Below are 9727 nucleotides of genomic sequence, written 5' to 3' on the forward strand. Positions count from 1 at the left end.
TTATTTTCTCTACATCATGAAATATGACCTTTTATTTATGTCTAGGCATAAAAGAAAGGTTCCTTTTTTCAGAAATGAAAATAAAAGTGTCAGACAAAAAGTATTTTGGAGATGTCTCATTATCATCATTATTGTTATTGTCTATGTCTCATCATGAGAGGAAGAAACAGTATGAGGCCAGTAGATTCAGTTTCCAGCCACCCTGAACCACAGGCTCTCTGAACTCACTGCCTTTCATCTAGATAGTGGAAATGAAAAGACCGTTATCACAACAATTTAGTGAAAGAATAGACATGTCAGAGGCAAAAGTCCTGCTACTGTTTAGGATTTAGGAAATATTTATTATTGAGTAATAGTTACTCCTTCTGCAGTTATTTTAATTACATTGCAAATAATGTACTTCTATGTCAACTTATCTTTGGAGAAGTGTGAAGAAATTGTTGTTAGTTAATCATTTTTCCTTCTTGTAAAAGTATGAATAAGTTTTCTAAAAGTGATGTAGAGTCCCATGATATTAGACTGGGAATATCACTAAAATCATGTGTTGCTGTAAAATGGCAATGTCAGTGCTAAAGATGAAGGAGATGAGTAAGTCTAGATACTCAGACTGCATTCACAATGCAAATTTCATTATTATTATGATGGAGGTAAGTCAACAAGTCAGGAGATAATTATCATAAAATAGTTAATTTGTGCAGGGGCCTTGCTAATCTCTGTATCGTTCCAATTTTAGTATATGTGCTGCGCCAAATGGAGGCATCATACTTGTTACACTGAGAGAATGACCAGGGAAAGTCAGGAAGGCAAGGGAGCAGGGAGAACAGATAGGACCCATTGTAAGAAGGCCCATAGCTATCCTCATGCAAGCAAAATCCAAGAATTGAATTTGTAAGCTCTATTTTATTCAGATCACGGCAGTCTGAGAAGATAGTGGATTAGTATCTTAAAGCTTTGTCTTAAAATCTCTTTAGTCAGGAGATTACATAGAAGGAGAAGGATGAAGGCTGTCAATAATTCCAAAATTTAGTCTTGTACCTTAGGTTTGATAGTTTGATAGTTGGTCTTCACTCTGATATTTATGGTGTTGCCTCTTTTCTCCTTATTATTTTCCCTCTTTAGCAGATAGAAAGATTGAAACACCAAAGTTCCTGACTCTCACATTCTTGAGCCTGTCATTTGGTTAACATCTAGATCTAGAGTTAATTCTGGGCAAGAAATTCAGAGAGAGAGAGAGAGAGAGAGAGAGAGAGAGAGAGAGAGAGAGAGAGAGAGAGAGGGAATTTGATTAATTCTCACAGACTAAAATGCAAATATTAGCCTATACTATAGAATATGCAGTGACATTATCATTGTGACCATGCCACATCTAGTTTTATTTCTGCAGGAAGGAATAGATAAGACAGAAGGAACAAGTTTATACTTGATGTGGTGTGACTTTTCCTTCGTCTAAATTCTTAGGAAAACATCTGCAAATGGGAATAGTCTTGAGAACAAACACAGTGAAAATGATCTGACAAATTGGTAGCTGTTGCATAGCCATTTCTTCTGGAATGCAACATTCAAATGTATCTGATTGTGTTTGCAGGTATGCCATAGCTATTTCCTCTGAATTGAGACATTGTTTCCTGGAGGAGGAGCAATCCTGATCATAAGGCTAAAGAAAATTCATAAAACATACAAGATTCATCCAGCAGCTGATGGAAACAGATGCAGACCCTCAGTCAGAATTGAGGAGGAATTTGGGGAATGATACAGAAGAGGAGTAGAAAGGATTTAGGTAGCCGGAAGGGTCAAGGACTCCACAAGAAAACTCACAAAATCGACTAATCTGGACTAATAGGGCCTCATAGAGATTGAACTGACAATCAGGAAGCCGGCATGGGGCTGACCTAAGAACTTTGCATATGTGTTACAGTTGTGTAGCTCGGCCCACTTATGGGAATCCTAACAGTGGAAACTGACTGCACTTTACTGGAGTTTGGGACTCTACTCCTCATATAGGTAGCCTTGCCCAACCTTAATATAATATATACAACTGCAACTTGATTTGCCATGTTTTCTTGATACTCACAGGAGGCCTGCCCTTTACTGAACAGAAATGGAGGGGGAGTCGATTCAGGGATTGGGAACAGAAAATGGTTGAGGGGAATTTTGGTTTTAAAGGAAAAATCATACAAGATTCAAAAAGCTCCTCCATAAATGTTTATAGGGATTAAACAATTTCTATGGGAGAGGAGACACCCTTTAAAAGTGCTAACTGCAATTTGGGCAGGATACTCCATGGTTATTTCCTTTATGAGTCATCACCCAGACTGAGGTGGGATTTTGGTCATGAAGCAGTATGACAGTCACACATGCTTCTTTTGGCAGCCTCAGCAAATTCATTAGTATAGTAACTGTTTTAAATAGGGTTAGTTTTAACTAGTTATGTATTTACCATTAAGAGTAATGTTATTTACATGGTCATTGAAAAGAGCCACTTTATAACAACCACAAGAGGAAAGATGTTTAGCATCATGATTTTTGGGGGGTGGGGGGGCTTTTTTATGCTCATATTAAATGTTCAGAAAAATACCACTTGATGCATGCTGTTCTCTCTATGCTTGCCACATTCTCCTCAGCCCATAGCTTCTCAGGGCAGTCTCATTTACCCATGTGATATACCCATAGTTAGGTACTTGATCCTAGGAGTTAAGGTCTGGATGTGAACTGATCCCTACGGTCTCATATGTTTGGATACGTGGTATCTATATGGCAGTACTGTTTTGCTAGTTTTGGGAACCTTTGAAGAGGGGGTTCTAGTATTCAAAAGTACGTCTCTTTGGTACAGGTCTTGTTATTTATAACAAGATCTTGCTCTCCCTTTAGGAAGATTGCTTCCTGCATGCTAAGATACTATAACTAGCTGTCTTATGCTCCTGTTTCTACAGCTTTGGGATGCTCCTAAAAAATGCTTTTCTGATCAAGATAGAGGCAAAATAAACTTTTCTTCCTTCAAGTTTCTTAATGAGACAAACAACTAATACAAATATAAACATTATTATTCAAACACTGGTAGTCTTGATAAAGTCTGTTATGAAAATGTCTATTGCCAAATTAATATACTTGATGAACATCATTTCTATTATTCTTCTGAGTATTTGGATGACAGTACAATTTATCATCCAAACGGACAGTTAAAATAGGCACTACCCAAATCTGTGCTTGGAAAAAAGGCAAAAAAAACCTGTTTTGAATAATGAAAGGGTGGGTTGTTCTAGATACTTATGGATGCATAGACTAAATTGTGCAAACACAGTTCAGCTGCCACATAGCCACTACAAAGCAAGAGTCTGGAGGCATCCCCTAAGGCTTTCCTATGGTCACTCCATTGTGCACTGACTCTCATTCCTCATAGTTGGCCAACAACAAACAAAAATACACATATGAACAATCTAAAATAGGGAAGATGAGTCCAAGAGAATAGGAAGATGACAGTATATTTCATGAACCATTAATGCAAAGACAAGAATTGTTTGTCGAATGATACATCATTATCCCTAAGTAAATGGGCATGATTGCCATACTCCTGACACATTACAGTCATTGAAAAAAAATAGAAGAAAAGAAAACCACAATAATCTATCACACAGTAAGCTATCACAGGTCTGCTCACTGAAGAACACAAGTGCTAAGAAAGCAACCTGGAAATTGGGATGCATTATATTGAAGTCCAGCTTTAAATGACTTTGAATATAACTCTGATATTCAGAGGCTCAGTTATCTTCATGCTTGACACAGGAATAGAATGTAACATGTCAAGCCGGGCAGTGGTGGTGCATGCCTTTAATCCCAGCACTCGGGAAGCAGAGCCGGGCAGATCTCTGTGAGTTCTACGCCAGCCTAGTCTACAGCACAAGATCCAGGACAGGAACCAAAACTACGCAGAGAAATCCTGTCTCGAAAACTAAGCCAAACCAAACCAAACCAAACAAACAAACAAAGAATGTAACATGTCTATGGACAGTTTTTTATTATGATCACAGTGTCATCACGGCTCTTAAATATAATACAAATAAATAAGATAAAAATAAGGAATAGCTGAAATCACCAATAGGCTTGCCAAAAAGGAACATGGGAAAGCCCACAAGCCCTCAACCCTACAAAGAGAACTAAGGGCAACTAAGGAATGATGAAAGCAGAATTATCTTCCCAGGTGAAAATAGTACCAATTGATTCTACAATACTAAATGGTCAGCCCTGAAAACATACATATAATTAACATTATATAGGCTTAGCAGGTAATATTTATAAATATATTATAAATGTATATATGTGCATTCAACAAAGATCATGGATTTGAGATAGAGAAAAGAGAGGTATATGGGAGGGATGCCAGGGAGGAAAGGGAATGGAAAGATGATGCAATTATAATAACAAAAATAAAAACAAAAACATAAGACAATTATATCAATTAATTTTAAACATAATTGATAATTTTCCCTCTAGTCTGTAGACCAGGAACCATATTTTTGTCAAACCAACAGAGCAGTGATTCATCTTTAAGATTAAAGTATCGAGGTTTACTTATCAGTATCAGAAAGATCACTGGATCAAGAGATTTGATGTGAGAATAGCACACTGGAATTTGTAATATTAACTCTGAACTTCTCTGGGTACAATTGCCAATGATATAGTTAAAACTGCAGCACCTCACCAAAGCATGGGGATAACAACCAAACCTGCCTGTGAGACTATGAAGGGAAACAAGTGGGAACATAAAAGTACATAAAGAGTTTAACACAGTATCTTATATTGATAACTTCTTTTATTAAGTTTTCAAGTTAAGTACAAAATTGGTATTACCCTGGGTTCATTAGCTTGGGTTTCTCTTGTTGTGATAAATGCACATGATCAAAAGCAACCTGGGGAGGAAAGGGTTCATTTCTGCTTAAAGACCACATCACAAATTGTCACTGAGGGAAGTCAGAATTGTGAGTAACTATTTTGGGAAGTGACAATGGCAAATTATATATATATTGTGTAAAGAACAAGATGGCATGGTCCTAGTGTACAGAGATAACTGTGATTTATTCTGATTTTTACATTTATTTGCTCAATGTATAACTATAGACTAGGGAGAAAATATCTTCCCACTAACTCCATACCTAAATGAACAGGAAAGAGGTTCAACTGCATATGCTTTGTATCATTTCATATTTACCATAGTTAAATATGAAACTTGTTTAGTGCTACATTGTATTCCAACTATGAAGATATTATGGCTTGCATAGATTTCTCCTAATTAATGAATATTCAATTACTAGATGTAGTCAATGATTCAAATGTGGTATGGAAAAGAATATTATTAGCTGGAAAGACAGGAAAAAATAACAGTTGTTCAAGACATTTTTGTCACAAAATTATATTTTCATTTTCAATACAATGTATGAAGATAATAACATCTATGAGCTTTAAACATGATGTCAATACACAAGAATATATTTTTCTTGAAACATACTGTAATTAAAAATGTGATACTTACATCTTGGAGGAGTGTGTATAATTCTTTAAATGAGATTGCTAGAAATATAATTTACCTTTATTTTTTGTTTTCATATAGTGACAGAAGCCTCTGAAACTGTTCAACTATTTTGATAACTGAGACAATATCTGGGAACTTATTCTTTGTAAGCATTGCAGCTTGGATGGAAAGGGATTCTGACAGCCAGGAGCCAAGGAATACCACAAAGTCACCATAAGCGTAACAGCTTATATCCCAGCTCCAGGGAAACATTTCCCCAATGTAATAACTCGGCTTTGTCAGAGAATGGTTTTCCCAACAAAGTTTTTACAGTACTGCTAGGGTCCACTAGAGTTTAACAACTTTGCTCCATGAGGGGAAGGTTTCCCTGTAAACTGTTGCAGTTCTGATCCTCTCTGCTCCAGCTCCCTGGAAAGTTGTTACTTCTCTGCTCCACTCCATTGCAGTGAAAGATGGTCTCACCCAAACCTCATTAAAGATAATTATTGAGAGGGAAGAATATGGGAGGCTGGCTGCCTTTTCCAGGGTGGAAAAGACAGCACCAAATCGAACAGGTACAGGGTTTATCTAGGGCTTCTTAGGGGTAGAATTTTTCCAGGGGAAGGTTTTCAGGGTGGGAATTGTTCAGGTTTCCATGGATTGGCTAGATTTCATGCTCAAGGATTGGTTGGTTTTCCTGATCAGGGGATGGCTTGCTTTAGTGCTGAGTTGGTCAGAGTGTATTTTTTTGGCTCTGGTTTCAGGGATGAAGTGTGTTTCTTTTACTGACCCCTTTTAAACTTTTGGTTTTAGGGCCATGATGTGTGTCTCCCCACCCCCACGCTGGCCCTTTTACCTTATACTCTCTCCTTAGAAACTTCTCCCAGTCTATGAATCACCTATCTATTTATCATCTATCCTTTACCTTATACTCTCTCCTTAGAAACTTCTCCCAATCTATGAATCACCTATCTATTTATCATCTATCTACCTAACATCATCAATCTATCTATTGACATATATTAACACTTTCCAGTTGTTAAGAAGAAAATGAAACTTAGACAGTGATTCTTCTCTGCCATTCTGTCTAGCTGGTACAAAGGCCTCTACTGTCATACATTTTATAGAAATAGTTTATGTTGAAGTTAATTATTTAACTTATTTTCTTTGGAAATATCAGTACACAAATTGGTCTTGACCACATTCTCATGAAGTTAAAAACGTTTGTAGAAAAAATGATTGTATATATAAATATACCTCAGATGCTATGGATTCAATATATATTGGCTATTTCAAATTAGATAAAATGTCAATTGTAGGGTTTGTAGAGAGATGCATTTTGTAGCAAGATTAGCTTCATAATTTAATTGACAACTCCATGTAGATGTCTGTTCAGAACACAAGATAGCTAGATTTACAAACTCAACCTATCAGGAATTAGATTACTTGGTGGCATGCCATAAAAAATCATGGATATGGAATCAATGCATTTAATAATTTTAAATTCAATTGATTAACTTCTTATATTGGTCCTATAAACTTTTATATTAGAAGGTATTGGCCTTGAAGTAGTGTCATCTCTAGATAATGGTTCCTTTCTTGGCTCCTTCTTCTTAGTGGTCCACCAACTTTATTTAACAAAGTACATAGTGATGATATTATATTAAAAATATAGCCAGTTTGTTGTCAGAAGTAGAGCTAAAATCTCTCAGCAAACTTCATTATTCTTGGGCTGATAATTTAAATATTTAAAAAACATCTAAAAGTCTTAGTTGTCCAATGACTGAAAGCATTCCAAAACGGTGCAGAAAAGGATGTGGGCAACCAAGGACCTGGAAGCCTCATCACAAAGCAGTTATTGCAGACAAAGGGGACAAAATCTAAGTAGAAACCAAAGCAGCCTTTTCTTTTGTGCAAGATGAATTTTTATTGCTCTGAAAATAGATGTGATTCTAATGGCTGCCTTAAAAAAAGCAAGTAGTAATTTAATCCCTGCAGAAACAAGGAGACATAGACATAACTTAAAGTTATACTAACCTTAAGCCAAGCTAGGAATCCATGAAATAAAGTGATACTAGAGACTAACTCTATATAGGCTTTGGGTTGCCATTAAAATTGGCCAACTCCAGGAGTAAAGTCACGATTCAAGACTGCCACTTCATGGAGGTAAACTGGTCTGGTAGATGTTGAGTCTCCCTGCTAATGTAAAGTTTAAAAGATCATTTTAAAGATGAAGAAAGAAAACCCTAAAAGAACAAAAGAGTAAAACAAACTGGGTCTGATGGAACACAAGGCCGTTTGAACATAGCTAAGCACAGCTGAAAAGCAAGGAAGTTATTGATGAAGGTTCATGCTCACATAGAGAAAACAGAGGTAAAATATCTCCCGCCCTCTCTCTCTCTCTCTCTCTCTCTCTCTCTCTGTGTGTGTGTCTGTCTGTTTCTCTTTCTCTCTCTCCTCTCTCTTTCTCTCTCATCTCACTCTTTATCTGTCTATCCCTCACAATATCTTCCTCTATATGAGGGAAAATATTTACAAAGACTATTTGATGAAATTTCACCTCTACTGTGACGTCGATAGCCACAGTAGATAAGCTTCTGAAGTGTTACACCTGATATACTTGGTTTAGGTTCCTAAATACTTTCTGCAGACTGCTTCTTCTTCTTGTGTTCTTGTTGTCTATAAACATCATGACTCTAAAAACCTAATAAGGAAAGCCATCAACCACCTCTTTTTCTCCTGATCATTCCCTCCACAAGTTTGCATTATTGCCTACCTTTTCCTTGGTTTTATTCTGTAATTTCTCCAGTGTGCAAGGAACCAGACTTGACTATCCCTGGACAAATCTAAATTTGGACATATATACTCATATGGAGTTTACTTTCCATGTAAATACATGCAGAAACTTATAATAGAAATTATTTGATTTATCATTATAAATTTGGATGTTGAATGTCTTCCAAATATCCAAGTGTTGAAAGGCTTGATCTTCAGGTGATGTAACCTTTAGAATATGAGGTCTATAAATATGGATGTTTATGAAAAACTTGGAGGGTGTCTTTGAAGGATGTCTTAGGGTTTCTATTGCTATGATAAAAATACCATGATCAAAAGCAATTTGTGGAGTAAAGGATTGATTTCAACATACAACTCTCAGACCACACTTTACTAATGAGGGAAGTAAGGGCAAGAAAGGCAGGAAAGGAGAGACCATAGGAAATTGCCTACTGGCATGTTCTCCATGACTTACCCAGCCAATTTTATTTGCAGTTTAGAATCATTGACCAGCAGCTGCACCACCCCTGTGGATGGGCCCAACCAATCAATCATTAATAAAAACTATACTCTGTAGAATTACATATAGGCCAATTTTATAGAGACATTTTCTCAATTAAAATTAACTTTTCTCAAGTTTGTCTAGTTTGGTATCAAGTTGCCAAAGACCAACCACAGAAATAGTATCATGTGAGCCCAATATGTACTTTATTTCTTGTCTCATGAATAAATAGATAGATTTATTTTGTGTTGCCAGTATGATGGTGAACAAACCTTTCTAGAATGTAAGAATTTTTTTTTTAACCTCAGGGCAAGATTTCTAAAATCCTGAGTACAAATAAACTTCATATATAATAAGTTGGTACATACCAAACACAACAACTAGTATGTGAATAGTAAATTAGTAAATTAAATAAGCTCTTCATGACTAATAATCTTAAAGAAGACAATCTTATCAGAATTGCACCACATTATTAAGAAATGACACCTATTGATTCAAATAAGATGAATAGGTAAAAAACCTGTTGGCCAAAGTAACATTTTTTTCTGGTTGAATTGTCAAATGTCCACAAATGCCTATTGATTATAGTTCTATGCAACAGTATTTTACCTCTGTGGCTTTGGGAAGGTGAGTGGATTGTGGGACTTTGACCATGTTATTGGATTAAGCCATTAATGGGTATTTCCATGGTGATATTTAGGGGACTGGCCTCAGTTAAAGGAAACAGATCAATGAGGGTGTGTTGCTGTGGGATGTTCTGTATGTCAAATGTGTTGCTCTGATTGGTTAAAATAAATAAAGTGCTGAATGGCCTAAAACCTGAGAAAAAAGATTCTAAAACGGAGCTAAAAACAGCTGCCTAGTTGTCGCTCTCAAGTTAGCAGCAGTTTGCTGGTTTGAGCTACTATGGCGGGTTCCTGGAGTGTGCATCTGACCTGCAGTGCGGC

General features: G+C 36.4%; 1 non-coding gene across 1 annotated transcript; it reads right to left on the reverse strand.

Moving 5' to 3' along the window:
- Nucleotides 1-655: 655 nt before the first annotated feature.
- On the reverse strand, nucleotides 656-760 carry LOC118576851. Its single transcript, XR_004944051.1, has one exon. It is a non-coding gene; the product is annotated as a U6 spliceosomal RNA (small nuclear RNA).
- Nucleotides 761-9727: the final 8967 nt, after the last annotated feature.

The sequence above is a fragment of the Onychomys torridus genome, chromosome 1, assembly GCF_903995425.1.
Source record: "Onychomys torridus chromosome 1, mOncTor1.1, whole genome shotgun sequence".
NCBI classification, from domain to species: domain Eukaryota; kingdom Metazoa; phylum Chordata; class Mammalia; order Rodentia; family Cricetidae; genus Onychomys; species Onychomys torridus.